Genomic DNA, 16,022 nt, shown 5'->3' with positions numbered 1-16,022 from the left:
ATATATAGTTGCATTCTCTTAATGAATAGAATGATTTGTTCTAATGGTGTTTGTAAATAGGATCACAAGTCCGCATCTTGTTCAGCAATTAACCACTAAGAAGAATATATGCAGTGTATTATTTGTTGAAACTGTACTTCTGATTTAATTTGAAACTGTCTCATTGCTGTTTATCAATAAAACTTTGAAAAAAAATAAAATAAAATACAAATCATCCTTTGGGAAAAAAAAGAACCAATAGAGCTGGGCTTATAGCTCAGTGGCACAAGTGTTTGCCTGGCAATCTGAAGGTCCTGAGTTAGGGTCCTGGTTCAAAAGAAAAAGGAACCAACAAAAATCTACCGCTGTTCCAGTTGTAACAATAGTAAGAGCGATTTATAATAACGAGAGAGGCAGAAAGACCAACCAAATGACAATAGGCCGGGAAAACTAAATTGAATGACTGCCATCATTGATGATAGAAAAAAGTTCAGTGACAACTGCATTTCTCCATCTGAGTATCTAAAAAATGAAGCTGAATTATAATAATAAAAACTAAGGTAATGGGAAAAGGGAAAGTTAAGAAGGTAAAATTTGCAAAAGAACGATGTGGTGGCTTGTCCACTGACCATCAACTTGTAATGCCCAGCTGAACTGAACCAGTGTTTCGCTGGGTGCGGGATGCCCACCTGAGAATTGTGGCTGGCAGCATAAGGGTCTGTTGGAAGCTGTTTGATGCTGTGCATTTTCCTGGGATTGCTGTTGGTTCTTTTGGAGGACCTTGTCATGCTGGCTTTCCTGAGGAACTTGGTTGTTTTTATTGTCGAAGGAGCTCTGGACCTTTTTGTCATTGAGAATGGCTACAGTTCACTTTGAGCTCTGGTCTTTACCTTCAGCATCACTTCTGGGCTCAAAAGGGAAAATGTTGCACTGCTCATTCTCCTGAAGAAGCTCATCATGTTGGCTTTCCTGATAGGATCTCGATTGTTCTAGTTATTTGAGAAGCTCAAGACCTCAGTGTTGCTGAGGACGGCTGTGGAACCTTTCAGGGGAGCTCTGGTGCTTACCCTGAGCATCACTTCTTGACTTCAGTGCAGATCCCTCAGCCTGCTGGCACAGATCCTTCATCCCACTGGCGCAGACTTTTTAGCTTCCACCACTGACCTTTGAGCCTTCCCAGCCCAAATCCATGAAACAGGTGTGCACGAGGCACTGTCTTGGGCTGTTGCCTCCAGGTGGACTGGTGGGGGCACTGTTATGAGTGCTAGGTCTTCAGCTGGACTTTACTGTGGGATCCACACCCTCAGCTACATTCTGTGGTCTTTCGTGTGTGAACAGGTTTCCTGCACCTTTTTTTTTTTTTTGGCTGGCTCAGCCCACCCTGGGGGTGGGGCTGGCATGTGGTGCAGGGAATCACACCTTGGTCCCTGCAGAAGTACGTGCCTAAACAGGTGTTTTAGACCACTGAACTGTCTCATCAGCCCCTCCTGCACTGTTTTTGTATATGACTCTTTGGGTGACTATTATAAAATAATCTTATAATCGAATGTCCTGTATTATATTATCTCCCCTTGAAAAACTCCAAACTGCAACAAAATTGATAAAGAAACTTAGAATACAGAGCGAAGTGTGAAATCAACAATCTCACTGAATGACACATAAGTAGATGAGGGTAACAGAAAATATTTGAAAAAGAAAAAATGAGAAATTGACTAGACAGAGAACAAAAGGAAGGAAAAAGGAAAGAAAAAAATAAATCTAACCTTTACAAACTAAAATGCAAAAAGCAAAATATGTCCAGAAATTCTTCTGTTTTGGGTGAATGGTTGCTTTCCTGAACCTGTAGAGCTAGATTCCACCAGATAAGGGAAAGGACAGTAAAGCACAAAAAGAGCCTATTTGTTTTCATGTACATATTTTTTGTTGTTGTTGAACCAGCGCTTGCCAGCAGGTGCCGTGCCGCTGAGCTGCATCCCCGGCCCCATCCATGTCCATCTCTTTGTGTATGCTTACTTTGTCCTGTCCCATGTTCCTGCTGGGTGGGATCAATCTGCGGTGTGGTTCTTGGCCTATGGCTTTATTCACTACAGGGGTTCTCAATGTCTGTGCCCCTCTGTGTACCCCAAGTTGATGCTACCTCCACAGAGCTCCATTGCATGTAGGCTTTTTCTCAGAGGGCCTCCTCTCTACTCTCCCCAGGAGGTGGTAGCCATCTGTTGTGCCTGGTGTGTAGATGTCCCGCAAAGCGTCATGTACTCAGAGGTGGGCTTTTTGGAGATGGCCAGATCTAATGTTGACTAAGTGTGTGATACTAGAATTAAGAGTGTGTGGTACTGATTGAGTGCACTGATTGGAATTAGCATAGTTCTGGGTGTGGATGATGGAGGTCCCGCCCTGAGTGTGGTGGAATCAATCAATAGGCCTATATTCTGGATGGACTCTAGATGGAGGAAGGGAAGGCAGGGTGCTGCTTCTGCTTGCTGTTTCACTGCCTCCTACCTGCCACTCCATGAGACGTTTCTGCTCTCTGGTGCCATTCTGCCATGCTGCCCCTCCTTAGAGCCACATACCCTTTCATTCACATATCCTTCCAGGTCCCACTGTTTGCCACAGCATGGCCCTTCTCTTCCCCTCCAACAGTTTCTTCTCTTGGCCCTCAGTGCTGAGGAATGAGGAATTTTAGGTGGCAGTGAGGCTGCTGTGAGAGGTTGGGGATGAAGTCTCAGTATCCTTCGCAGAGGTCTGACATCTGGCGTGGGCCTCTGCCTTTGCACTCTGCCTCTCCCACCTCTGCAGGAAGATGCCAGCAGTTGGAACCAGCAGGTGGCTCATGGACTGCTGCAGGCTGAAGAAATCTGGTTCCAGAGTTGCAAATAGAAATCAGCCTGAATTTCAGTGGAACTAAAGCTTCAGGCTTACTGGGATTGTCCACTACCACAGCTGGCTTTCTGGGATTGATCAACTTGGATTTGGGCTCTTTCTACCATTTCTGACATTTTAATTCAAAGGGCTCAGGGTAGATACCAGCAGTAGTGGGTTTCTCACTGCCAATGTCCCAGAGTGGGATGAGGAAAGAACCATCTAGGCACAGTAGGCTGTTGTCAGAAGGTTTGAAGGTTTGTATATTATTGTCTTCATAGTGGTTTTTCATAGTGCAAGATGGAGACATGATATCCTGTTCACATGTCCACAAATCTTTCTTCTCATTGAATTAAGAGAAAGTAGCTCTATATCTATCCTATTTTGTAGGTTTACAAATACAAAATGGTCCTTCATTTAACACTGACAAAGCTTCTACAAACTGCGGTACAGGGTTTCAGGGTAAATCCTGAGGGGATTTGACTGACCTTGTCAGATACAGAAGTTACATTTCTTGTTATATAGGTCTTGCTTTGTCTTGGCCTTAACCATCCAGCAGAAAAGTACAAATATGAGGTATAAAAAGTGAAGCCATATTAATACACTGAGATGTGAAAGGCTCAAGTCAACAGCTTCTGCATTGCCAGTCCTATGGATAACCCAGTACTATTATGGACTACTGGACTATATTGGATTATTTTGTTGAATTCATGCACTTACAATATTTAAATGGCAATGGAACACACATCTCTGACAAAACTAAACAAAAATAGGGGGATATATGTCCTTTGTCTTAGACTGGTGCTTCATCCTTGATTCCTCTTCTTGCTTACAATTTCTTCAGCTGAGCAGCTACTGTATCCTCCGTGTTTCCAGAGTGCAGACAGTCACTGTGGACTTCCTGCCTCTGAACCTGTAAGCCTCACTAATAAATTTGTGGAGAGCTTCATTCAACCCCTGGCCAGCTCTCTGCCTGTGGATTCCATGTCCTGGTCACAGCCACTGCCTACTGTGTTCTGTTTCATCTCAGCACAGGACAGCAGATGCAGTCACCGACTTGATCCTGGATTAATCCAACATTGAGGCAGAGATTGTCAGCCCTGACTGTGGGCAGCTCCAGGACAGAGCAGCAGACTGGCCCCAAGAAAAGCTCCTGGCTATCTTAGGCTGCCAAAAGCAGCATGCTGTTCAACCCCAAAGTGACTCAATCTGCATGGCAGTCTGCAGTCAGAGAAGAAATACCATAGAGCATTTGAGATACCTGAGAGGATGCCATCAGGAGCTGTCTTAGGAAGGGGTAAATTGTGTAACACTGAGCCACAGAGCAACTACAGATCAACATCACCTCATGTTAAAGATGCTGGCCAGGGACACTTTGAACACGTCTCTGTATATGACAGAAAATTCCTTTTAATTCTCATGAGTTTTTCTTTTTATTGTGAGGGATTGGTCTAATGTGTTGAAAGGCTTCCTGCATCCATCCATGGGTCTGATTATGTTGACTGAATTTTTACATTTTAAGCTACTTTAGCCTTTCTAACCTAACCAAACTAAACCAGACCAAACCAGATGAAACTAGATCAAAGCAGAACAAAGCAGACTAAACCTGATCAAATCAAACCAAACCATACTAAACCAAACCAAACCAAACCAAACCCAAGCAAACAAAAAACTCTAACATCCAACTATGGCGATGATACATTGCCTTTTTTTATATACATTACTTCCCTGGCTTATGAACATTCAAGTTGAGAGTTTTCACAGGTATACTGTGTAAAACACTCTCTGTCAGACTCAAAAGAGTCCAAATTAAAAACATTCTCCCAGAATGGAACTCATTCATAAATTGGGGACTGACTGTATCTCTCTCTCTTTTTAATGTATGTAGTACTACCCCGATTGGATTAATAGTGATCCTCCTGTTTTCAGCCTCCCAATCAATGGCATTGTAGGCATGCACCACTGCTCCCAGTCTCTGACTGTATCACTAAATCTTTAAAACACTTTTTTCTTGCAATACTGGTATTTGAACACAGAACAGCCCAGCTACATTCCCATGTCTCTTATTTTATTCTGAGACATCTCACAGTGTAGCTTAGGCTGGCCTCAGACTTGTGAGCCTCTTGCTCCAGCCCCCCAAATTGCTAGCGTTTGATTTCTTTCTAGGAAGTTACATGTGAATCGATAGAAGACGTGGTTCCTGTGTCTCCCTCATTCTGAGGATTTCTTGTTGAAGTTTGACATGAGGGTTTGTCCTGATCTGATAAAATGTGCAGCATTGTATTTTCTCTTTTTCTGGCTTTCAGAAAGACCTAGAAGCTTGCAGTTATGTCTGTGTCATAAATGTACAAATGTGGGTGAGAAGTTGCTAGCAGGATTTCTGAACTAGAACTTTGGCCGGGAAATTACAGTCAGCGGGTTTAATGTGCATGAACGGATTCAGATTTTCTAATTATATTTATCTCCACACAGTACATAGTGCACTAGGTGATCCTGTATGCCTTCTAATGTATTGGAAAATTTTTTTCATAATTTTCAGGTGTTTCTTTCAAAACACTGGTAATCTGTCATACTATCTGCTATTTCTTAATGTTGAAATGTGTGCCAACCCCCAGGATGAGCTAATCTTTTATCTTTAGCTTCACTTAGAGTAGTTCCACATTCTCTTTCTAGAAGATTGGTTGAGTGATTGATTGATTGATTTGCTGTATTCAGGACAGGGTCTACAGGCTCTCACTACATAGATCTTACTTGTAGTGATTCTCCCATTTTCAGCCTCCCAAGTGCTGGGATTACAGGTGCCTGCCACAAGGCCCAGTCTCAATAGCCATCTCAGCATGCCCTGGGGGCTGGGCTGTCATGGCACGTTGGGGATCAAACCCAGCTGCTGTGCTCTGCCTAAGCAGTCTAAAGGTTTTTATATCATAGCTAAGTTTATTGAGGTTTAGAGAGTGTTTTCCGAGGTGTTGGTCCAGGGTTCTTAATTTTCCATTTCCTTCCTGTGTTGCGTCGTGCTGTCCTTAACATTATGAATCATTTCACACAGCCTCTCCCATGCATTCGTTTCTCTTTTGCTCAGTGATTGCTGAAGAATCCCCAATGAACTCTCTCCGACCACAGAGTCACGTGCATCTGAGAAGGTCCCAGCATCTCGGGAGTCTCTGTGAGGTGTCCCTGGCTGATGCATCGCTTAGTGTCCTTGGGGATGGCTCATAGGCGAGTGGATGCCAGCACAGCATACACACTGGGCTCCGCCGGGAGGACCCCGTCCTGGGAGGAAGGAGGTGCGGCTGTCCTCTGTCTGAGCCTCCTGCTGCAGAGCTCAGCATAGGTCACATCCGAGGGACCCTCGTGTGCAGCCGCCTTCAGGGCAGAGAGGAGAGAGGAGGTTCGTGTTTGGCACAGGGGAAGCCTGGGGCCCGGGGTGCACCTGACCCACCTGAGTGTCCATCGGCCTCTTGGGTGCTGAGTGCTTCACCTGGGCATACATTACTTCCTGGGGGTCCTCATCAGGTGGGCTCTGCAGCAAGGAGAAAGTGACAGAGATGGATCTCCTTCATTCCATGCTGGTCTTCTCCACTCATTTGATGGGCAAAAGATCCTTTAGAAATTAAACCATACTCTGTCCCTTCCTTGTGGACCTTCATGAGCTTCTTAAGTGACTTCCTTCCTGCAGTGCTGCCCTCCCGTCCTGATGCTCATATCCCAGTCTCTGCTCTCCCTAAAGGGGCCCTTCCCTACCTCAGGGGCTTTGCAACTGCCTTGTGCTTATCTGCAGTGCTGTGCATTAGAGGTCCACATGGCCCTCTCCACACAGGCTTCTGCTCAGCCCTCCCCTTTCCAGAGTCCTCCCTGTGATTCTCTCTGGCCCTCCTGCCCCTCCACCCCATTCTTTGCTGTATTTTCTTTCTGAGTGCTGTGCTCTTCTGACACTGAGCTACAACCTCGAGGTGACTCAAGGCTGGTGGGTTTGTGCTCCCTGCTGTACCTGCAGCCCCCATGGAGCCAGGTCAGGAGGGCACACTGCATGAGTGAGGGAGGTCATGCGGGTGTGGGGGGCTCATTCACTCAAGGTCCTACTGAGACCTGAGACAGGGAACCACCAGACAGGGGCTGAGGGCCATAAAGGTGTTGGAGGGAGGGGACCCCAAGGTCACGGGAAACAGCAGAGGGTGGGGTCTCAGCAGGTAGAGGTCTGGGCTTCCAAGGGGGAGGGCTCAGCTGTGTGGTCGCTCAGAGCTGAGTGGTGCAGAACAGAGCAGCGTCCCTGGGATGAACTGGGAGAGAGGAAGTCCCTGTGCCCTGGATGGGGCAGGGTCTCACCTGAGCATCCAGCTCCACCCTGTCCTCAGGCTCTGTGTCCTTCACTATGGCATCTACAGGGACAGAAGCGGGGTCACCTCCTGGTCACAGTACTGGGATATCTCAGCACTCCCACGCCTTTCCATGTGCACCTGCATGATGTCCCCAGGCCCAGTGTCTGTGGTTCAGTCTGACTCAGCCCCAAGCCCCAGCCTCTCCCTGTCCCTGTGATGCTGAGACCCTGGCGACATCTCACACACGGACCCCTCTTCCTCTCACAGAAGTTTTCTTCCTGGGTGGCCATGGCAGGGCTTGAGCTTGGGAGACAAGAGGGAAACAAGTGCCCATGAGGGGCAGCAGGCAGGTAGTCTGGGTCTGCAGGCAGGAATGACTGCTTCTGCAGGCCTCTGTCCCAGGGCGTGGGCCCCACAGCTGCTGCTAGAAGGGGAAGTCAGCCTCTCTCTGGGCTGGGAGATGACAGTCTCAGCCAGGAGGTCAGGGCCATGCAGGCTGCAGGCCATGCAGGGCAGGAGGAAGCCTTGGAGCACATGAACCAAGGAGCCCATGTGGCCTGAAGTAGAGAAGCTTGGACCACATGGAGACGCCCACAGGATGGGCCGTGTGCTCTGTGCTGGATTCTGACATCTGCAAAGGGGAAGCTAAGCCTACTGTGCTCCATCTGACCATGTCCGGGACCAATGCCAGGGCGCAGCCTGGCTTAGACTGTAGGGGACTCATGACTTCCTGAAGCCCTGATCACCCTCTCCCTACTCACCTGCCTTCCTACTTTTGCTTTTATGCTGGTGTCAGATTACAAGGAGGAGGATGAGGAGGAGAAGCAGCAAGACTGATGTCACCACGACCCCGATGAGAGCCTTCAGGTGCTGTGCCAGTCCTTGGTGATGAATTCAGTGGGGGAAACACAGCAGTGACTTTGTGAGTGGAACACGGCACTGATAGGTTGAGTATTTCCATGTGATTGCCCACCCCAGGCAGTGGGCAGACAGGGACACTGATGCTCAGAGAGGCAATCAGTGCCACAGACCTTCCAGCAGGAAGAGGTGTATTGGGGGCTGAAAACTGGAGGTGCTGACTTACTGCCTTGTAAGTGGATGGGGAGAGAGAGCAGGCTGCCCTGGCCCTGCCCCTGCCCTGCACACTGTCCCTGTTCCTGAACAGAGAGACAGTACTCCTGCAGCATGGGGACCCAGAGGCTTCCCTGGGAGGCCACCTCTGCAGGGCTCACTGCAAGGTCAGCACCAGGGAACCTGAAGGTTGGGGCTGGGCCTCCCCTTGAGCCCTGGAGACACTGAAGCCCACTCAGGAGGGGCTGGTCCGAGGCTGCACATCCGGAGCAGGCTGCACCAGCCCCACAGCTCAGCCCCTGCCCCTGCTCCTCCCAGCAGTTCCCTCACTCTCCACCTTGGCATCCAAACTCTGGCAGGAGTGGCTATTCCTTAGGACCTCCTAGGAGGGTTGGGGAGGTAAGGGGCTGGGCTTTCTGCTCCCCATTTAAGCTGCTGCTCCTTCCAGCCTGGACCCCAAAACCTCCTTCCCCTGGACACTGCCCCTGGCAGCCCAGATCCCAAGCCCTGGTGTTCCTGGTTCCCTTCCACCTTCTCTGTTCCTGGACACCAGGGGAGCTGAGACTGGAACCAGGACTGCGATGGGCTGAGCATCTCCAGGCAGCCTGGACACAGGGCCTTGAGATAGATGCCAGGATGCATGTGCTGTGGGGCTGCGTGCTGAAGACAGGGGATGGGGCTCCAGAGGATTCTGGGAATGGACGGGAGGAAGCTGAGGGGCTGGGCTGCCCCTGGGGAGCCTGTATCTGCTCATGCCCCTCTGCCTGCCCTGTGGCTTCACTATAACCCTCCTGCTGCCCACCAGGAAGCTCTGCCAGCCCAAGGTGTGGTGCTGTGGCCATGCACGAGTGGAGCCAGCCGGCCTCCTCCTTTAAGGCTGCACTTAGCCCACTCTGGATGAGGCTTAACTCTAATCTTATCCAGAACTATCCTTGGGGCAGTGTCACAGGGACCCTCGTACCAGATTGATGGGGTCCAGCATAGTTCACCTGAGACCTCAAGCTCCGCAGCATGACTGGGCTGTGACAACAGATATGGAGTTGAGTTCTGAGAGCCATAGCACCTGAAGGTACCCCTGAGGGCTGAGTTTGCAGCTCCCAAGGAGAATTCTGCCTGTGACTGCTGAGCTCGGCCCTCTGATCTCAGATGTAGGGGGGATCAGCTGCACCCTCCTTGTAGAGAAGGAAAGTGTCCATCAGGCTCTGTGACTGACACAGCATGGTCACATTCTCTCCTGAGGACATTGTGGGTCCTGGATGCACTGAGACAGAGGGTGTAGCAGGGAGCTGTCCTGGAGGGAAGGAGGGTGGTGAGCGGCAGAACTACCTTGTGCTGAGCTGATGCCTCAGCAGGGCTGTCTGAGAATCTTCGTTCTCTGCCTCCTCTGACTCTGCATTCCTGGCCTCCCATCCCACTGTCTCCCTCCCTTCCTGACACCCCACACCCTGCCATCTCCTCTTGAGTTCCCCCAGCAGGGCCTGTGCAGAATCTGGGTCCCTGACTGAGCCCTGGGCTCCTCACCTGGGATCAGGATGTCCAGGGGCTCACTGGGTGCTGACCACTCTGAGGAGTGATTGCGTCTACTGTAGCATCTGTAGCGGCCCCCATGGGAGCGGTTCCCAGGGCCCAGGAGGAAGTCGGCTTGAAAGAGCCCAGACTGAGGCTGCCTGACAGGGTGCTGGAGAAGGTCACCGGCTCCCTCCTTGGACAGAGTGAATGTGTCATAGCGAAGGTCAGAGTGGCACTGGAGGGTCAGGTTGTGTCCAGGGGCCAGGATAGGGCTCTGCTGGGTCAGGAGGGAGGGCTTCCTGGACAGCCCTGGAGGGAAGAAGAGCCAGCTGAGGGGCTGGTGACCGACATGCCCCTGCCCTCTGTCCTGCCCTGAGGGTATCACACTCGGGGTCTCAGGTTCAGGAGATTCTCTCACCCACTGTCAGCTTGGGGGCTGTCAAGTTCGGGCTCTCAATGTGTTTGGTGACTGGAAATGTCCTGCATTAACCTTCAATTTGTCACCTGAGATTAGGAGCTGCAGGGCATCGCTGGGCTCTGACCACACCTGCGTGTTGTTCTTGTCATAGCTGTAGCATTTCAATGTCGAGTTGTGCTTGGGAATCACGGGGCCCACAGTGAACAGAGCCTGGACATTCCCCCTGTTGTGTTGAGAGTCCAGCGTCCAGGAGTGCTTGTCTCCTCCTTCCTCAATCAGGATGAACCTGAGAGCCAAATCCTGTCTGAGGACAGAGCCTGTGGCTGGGACTCTGAGTTTCCTCTCACCTGTCACCACCAGCAACAAGGTCTCACTGGGCTGTGACCAGTCAGCAGGGCTGTGATAGTAACAGCGATACTGCTCCACATGTTGCTTTGTCACAGATAGGATGGAGAACTTGGACTTGTTCTTGGATGTAGCTGAGGTCTGTCCATCCCAGCGTGCTTGCTTCCTTTCTTTATCCAGATAGTACTCCTGGGCCTCCGGGGTCCCCTCACACCTGAGGTCCACGTGCTTTCCCTGGGGGATAACACGCGATGGTTCAGCCTACAAGAAGGCCTTGGGGAGGGTCCCAGAGGGGAGTTAGGAGAGGAAGCGTCAGGGCCGTTTTGTACTGCACACTGTGTGGTTCAGAGTAGCTGTCATTCATTCTGATCCACAAGGAGCACAGGGAACCTGAGGAGCCACTTAAAGGTTCCTCTCCTTCCTGCCATCTAACATTCCCTCTTTTTGTCTTACTTGGTCCCTCCATCTTGGGTATTCGTTCTGTTCTCTGTCACTGAGCTCATGATCCTTGGCTTCTCTCCTCTCCATAGCCTTGCAGCTGGGTCAGGTCCTCAGTCATGAAGGGAAAGGCTGTGCCTACATCATCTGGGACCAGGAGCTCCAGGGTGTCACTGGGCTCTGACCACACCTGGGGATGATTCCTGGCATAGCCATGGCATCTGAACATCCTCCTGTGGCTGATGGTTATGGGACCCACATGAAACAGGGCCTGGACCTGAGCACTGGGGCCTGGCTGTCAGTCCTGGGTCCAGGAGCACTTGGCTACCCCTTCCTCAGCCAGAAAGTCCCTGTCATATCACAGTGGTGAACCACAATGGAGGGTGACATTCCCTCCTGAGGTCACCATGAGCTGGGCTGGGCTGAAAGGCTGGGCTTGTTGTAGACCCCTCAGGAGAGATAGAGGCAGCATGTCAAGTAGAGTCACATTCCCACACTCGCCCCAGGGCTGGACTGTGAGATGGGGACATGCCTGAGCAAGAACCCCTTCTTAAGGGCAGAGGGTAGGCCTGGGACACCAAGTGTCCTCTCACCTGTTACCACTAGCTCCAAGGGCTCACTGGACTCTGACCACCCATAAGAGCTGTGATAGTGACAGTGATATTGCCCTGCATTGTGCTCTCTCACAGATGGGATGGAGAACTTGACAGTGTTTGTGGGCATTTCGAACATCTGTTTCCTCCAGGGCACTTAGATTCCAGCTTTAAACAGAGAGCATTCCTCGGTCATCACAGTTCATGCACACCAGAGGTCAACAGTTCTTCCTGGTGACATCACAGGTCCTGGCTCAGCCGAGATCTGTGGTTTGGGGAGGGTCCCTGCAGGGAAATCCCAGCGGAGTCCCAGGACCTCCTCTTCCCTCAGTTTCCAGCTCTCAGCCCCAGGACCCTCTGGCCCTCCCAGCACCCACCAAGACCAGCTGTGCTCCATCCCTACTGCCAGGTTTAGCATCCTGTCCCTAGGAAGAGAGATCCAGGACGCCGGGGGACTCACTTACCTGCCTGCCCTCTGGTCCTGGCGTGCACACTTATCCCTGGAAGAGAGTTCCCCGTGAGAGGTTCATCCTGGAGCCCAAGCAGGTCCTCTCCCCACCAGATCCTCCTGAGCCCCTGGCCTCCGAGTGGTCCAGTGTCTGGCTGTGGGGTGCAATCTCTCCCAGACCAGGATGTCTTGTCTCTTCCCCTCTCACCCAGGCAGAACAGGGCTGTCAGGGTGGGCATCATGGCTTTTCCAGCTGCTGATCATGGGTTCTTAGAGACATGTGTGTACACTGCTCTGCAGGCCCTACTGACACACGTGGGAACTTCAGGACTGGGTTATGCCCATCACGAGTAGTCACAGCACCGCCCCGCATGAACGGGAACTGCCCTCCCCATCAGCCAATGTGCTGTGTTGCCAGGGCTGCGTCTCTGGCAGGCAGATGTCTGATGTGGGGCTTTCCCTCCCTTTTGAATCTTCCTGCTTTTTCTTCATCTCCTTCAGTGCCAGGACACAGCAGTAGACAGACTTCATGTCTGCCCAAGCTGATCCCCTCCAGGGGACAGTGCTCAGGGGTGGTCCTTCATCTCGGAGCCTCCCCAAGGGCTCTTCTCTCCCTAGCCCATCCATCTGCACAGCACGGTCATCCTCCCTCTCCCTAGAGATGCTCTGGGAAGATGCAGGTTCCTGCTGCAGGTGAAGGAGAACAGAGATGCCCTGAGCCCTGCCTATGCAGCTCGGTGGAGCTGCATTCTGTGAATCAACATGGAGGAAAGGGGCAGGGCCGCAACAGCAGCAGAGCTGACTCACTTCCTGCCCCAGTGAGGGTTTCCTGTGCTAATCTTTCCCTTTCATGGCTTCCTTTTTTCCTTAGCATCTGAGTCTACCAGGTCTTCCATGGGATGAAATTTCAGAGTGATTCTTTCTTTCTCAGGGCCGCCATATAGGATGCCCCCGAGTTTGTTGCTGGCTGACTTCAGCCTAATGCCTGGTTGTAATTCTCAGTGATGTCCTGAAATTAGCATCTCTCTCTCTCTGAGCCTCAGCTTCCTCATTTTCAGTGTGTGGCATTTCATCCCACTGCTAGAGATATTATGGTGTTGGTGGTGCTTGGATACAGGAAGGCTCTGTTATGGTTAATTTTCAGAGCAGGGAAGACTCAAGTTTGGACCATGTGAGGCCCTAGGGCTGGGACCATGTACGTGCCAGTACCAGGTCCCTGTGTGCTCTCTGCACTTAGAAATGGTCTGTGTAGCAGTCTGCTGCTTCCAGAACACTACAGTCACAAAAGTAAATGTAACAATGAATGTTCTTGCGTGAAAGATTAAAAAAACAGAGCCGAGGGCTTCTGGAGTCTCTAATCAACAAGGGCTCATTAAGTAGCTGGTTTCCTCCTCTATTGGAGATGGGATTACTGCAGGATATTGAGTTTCCAAACCCTGTATGCACAGGGCGTGGCCTGTCAACACAGCCAGGCACTGCACAGAAATGGTTCTGAGCCGGTACCATGATCCAATCAGAGCCCTCCCTTCAGTCTTCTTCTGAGAACTTAAGGAAGTTTCAAACAGACTGAGTTCGAGGTATAACATACCCACCAAATATGGCCACCACTGTGGTCCAGCTCATGGTGTTCTCTCACCTCTGTCCATTCCCACTGGTAGAATGTGGTGTATTACCTATCCAATTCTCATTTAACCCCATGCTTCTTTCTTTTATTATTATATTTTAATCATTAATTTATTTATTTGATAGAGGGTCTCAAATGAACTCACAGGGATCCTCATGTCTCAGCCTCCCCAGCACTGGGATTACAGGAATGCACCAACACACCAGTTTCGGGGGCAGCATGGCATGTGGTACTGGGGATAGAACCCTGGTTCTTACTCTTGCCAGGCAGGCACTTTTCCTCCTCCTGCTCTTGCTCCTGCTTCCCCTCTTTGTTCTCCTCTTCCTCCTCCTCCTGCTGCTTCTTCTACTGTGTCCTGCCTCCTTCCCCTCCTTCCTGTCCTGTGTGTCTGGCAGGCATTTCTTTCAGATTACTGTGAGGTTTACACATGATGTGTTACTGTATTGCAGTCTAATCTGTGCTCTTAACTCCCAGCATACACACAAATGGTATGTATATTCTTTCCTATATATTATGTTACTCACGTCACATGTAAAGAGTTTACATGTTTTTTTTAATTTTTTTGCCATAATTTTATTAAGAAACAAATAGCAATGAGACAGCTTCAAATCAAATCGGTAGGACAGTTTCAATAATTAATATGCTGCATATATTCGTCTTAGTGGTTAATTGCTGTACAAGATGAGGACTTCAAATCCTATTTACAAACACCATTAGAAAAAATCATTCTATTCATTAAGTGAATGCAACTATAAACCTATCCATACCACTTTGAATACACAGATACTAAATGTACATTCATCTGTATAACCTTTTTTGTAAAGTTCCATCATTTAAATATTATAGGTGTGTAAACTCAGCAAAATATTCTAAAAGAGCCCAGTAGCCAATAATTGTATTGGGTCTTCTGCTTGGGTGGCAATGTCAGAAATTGTTGACCTGAGTCCCCCACAGCTCAAAATAAAAGCATGGCTTTACTTCTCATATTTTGCTTTTATACTTTTCTACTGGATAGTTAAGACCAAGGAAAAGCAGGACCTATGCGACAAGAGTTGTAGCTTTTTGGTCTGAGAAGGTCAGTGAAATCCCCTCAGGATTTATCCTGAGATCTTGTACCTCAGACTGTAGAAGCTTTGTCAGTGCAGCCATGTGGATGAGTCACGGCCATTGCTGGGCCAATGTGCTCTCTGTGAAAGCCTGAGAGAATGTTTTCTCTCCATGTGACTCTCCTTAGGTACACTCTACATCATCGATCACTTTCCTCTTTGGCCCCATAATGTTCTTTATCAGAAAATTTGGGACACTACTGAGTTACAGGACGTTACAGTACAAGTTCTCATATGTCCTGAGTCTTAATTGAAATTAGAAGGCTAGGGCCAAAATGTTGTCTTTCCTTGCAGCCCTCCTTTTTCTCTAATCTTGGTATACAAACTTAGGTTGTTAACCATCCAGAAGACAAGTTTATTGTTATTACTAAACAACTTAGGCTGTTAAGCTTAACCTCACTATCTGTCTGCATATCAAACATCTTAGGAACAGGAATTTTTCATCAAGTATTGATATGTTGAACTTTAAGTCCCTACAGAATATGATAAAAAAACATTTAAAAATTAGAATATATTTCAACAATAGGCATAAACTATTATACACTTCTCATGTTTGCACATAACTCCAAAAATCTCACCATATACAACATTGAAGCAGGACAGTCCCACAATATTCCTTTTCCTGTCTCTTTCTTTCCCTCACCACCCCCTTCTTCTTGAACATTCACCTACCTGAGAGACATCATAGCAGCAACTGGCATGTCATGACAAGCAGCCCATATTCAGAATACCACAATGGCAGGCACTCCAAGCGTGAAACTACTATTACAAATTACCATCTGCAGTGCAGTAGCTTAGTTCACAGGTATCAGTGTATATAGTTAGTCAGGGTAAGAATCTTTCCTAAAAACTGTTAGATTAAAAAACTTCTGAAGATTCTCAGGAACATTGCCTTGCCCATCTTGTACATATAATTGTATGGCTTGACGTTGTCATGTTTCCTAGCTCTTCTCCTTTCCCTATCTTGATTAGTTAAGTCCGTGAGATCCTGCTTTCCTTTTACTTGTATTATATCTTTCTGTTTGCATTACTTCTTTTGAGTTCTTTTTTTCCCAAAATTTTATTGATATACAGATAGCAATGAGACAGTTGCAAATCAAATCAGAAGGACAGATTCAACAAATAACACCCTGCGTACATTCTTCTCAGTGGTTAATTCCTGTACAGGATGCGGACCCGAGATCCTATTTATAAACACCATTAGAACACATCATTCTATTCATTAAGAAAATGCAACTATATATCTATCCTAACCACTTTGAATACACAGATACAAAATGGACATTCATCTGTATACCCCATTTTTTCTAAGCTAT

General features: G+C 48.8%; 1 protein-coding gene and 1 pseudogene across 1 annotated transcript in view; both read right to left on the bottom strand.

Moving 5' to 3' along the window:
- Positions 1–11,562, bottom strand: part of LOC101582201 (leukocyte immunoglobulin-like receptor subfamily A member 6) — a 39,591-nt gene extending 28,029 nt beyond the window's left edge. The window contains exon 1 of the mRNA XM_023708743.1: positions 11,529–11,562. The gene's annotated coding sequence lies outside the window, so the exon portion shown is untranslated. The remainder of the gene's footprint in view (positions 1–11,528) is intronic.
- Positions 5,715–11,658, bottom strand: LOC105741350 (annotated as a pseudogene).
- Between the last annotated feature and the right edge of the window lie 4,364 nt (positions 11,659–16,022).

The sequence above is a fragment of the Octodon degus genome, unplaced genomic scaffold (assembly GCF_000260255.1).
Source record: "Octodon degus isolate 3935 unplaced genomic scaffold, OctDeg1.0 scaffold00521, whole genome shotgun sequence".
NCBI classification, from domain to species: Eukaryota; Metazoa; Chordata; class Mammalia; order Rodentia; family Octodontidae; genus Octodon; species Octodon degus.
The sequence above is the reverse complement of the archived record's forward strand: the minus strand, read 5'-3'. Positions and strand labels throughout refer to the sequence as shown.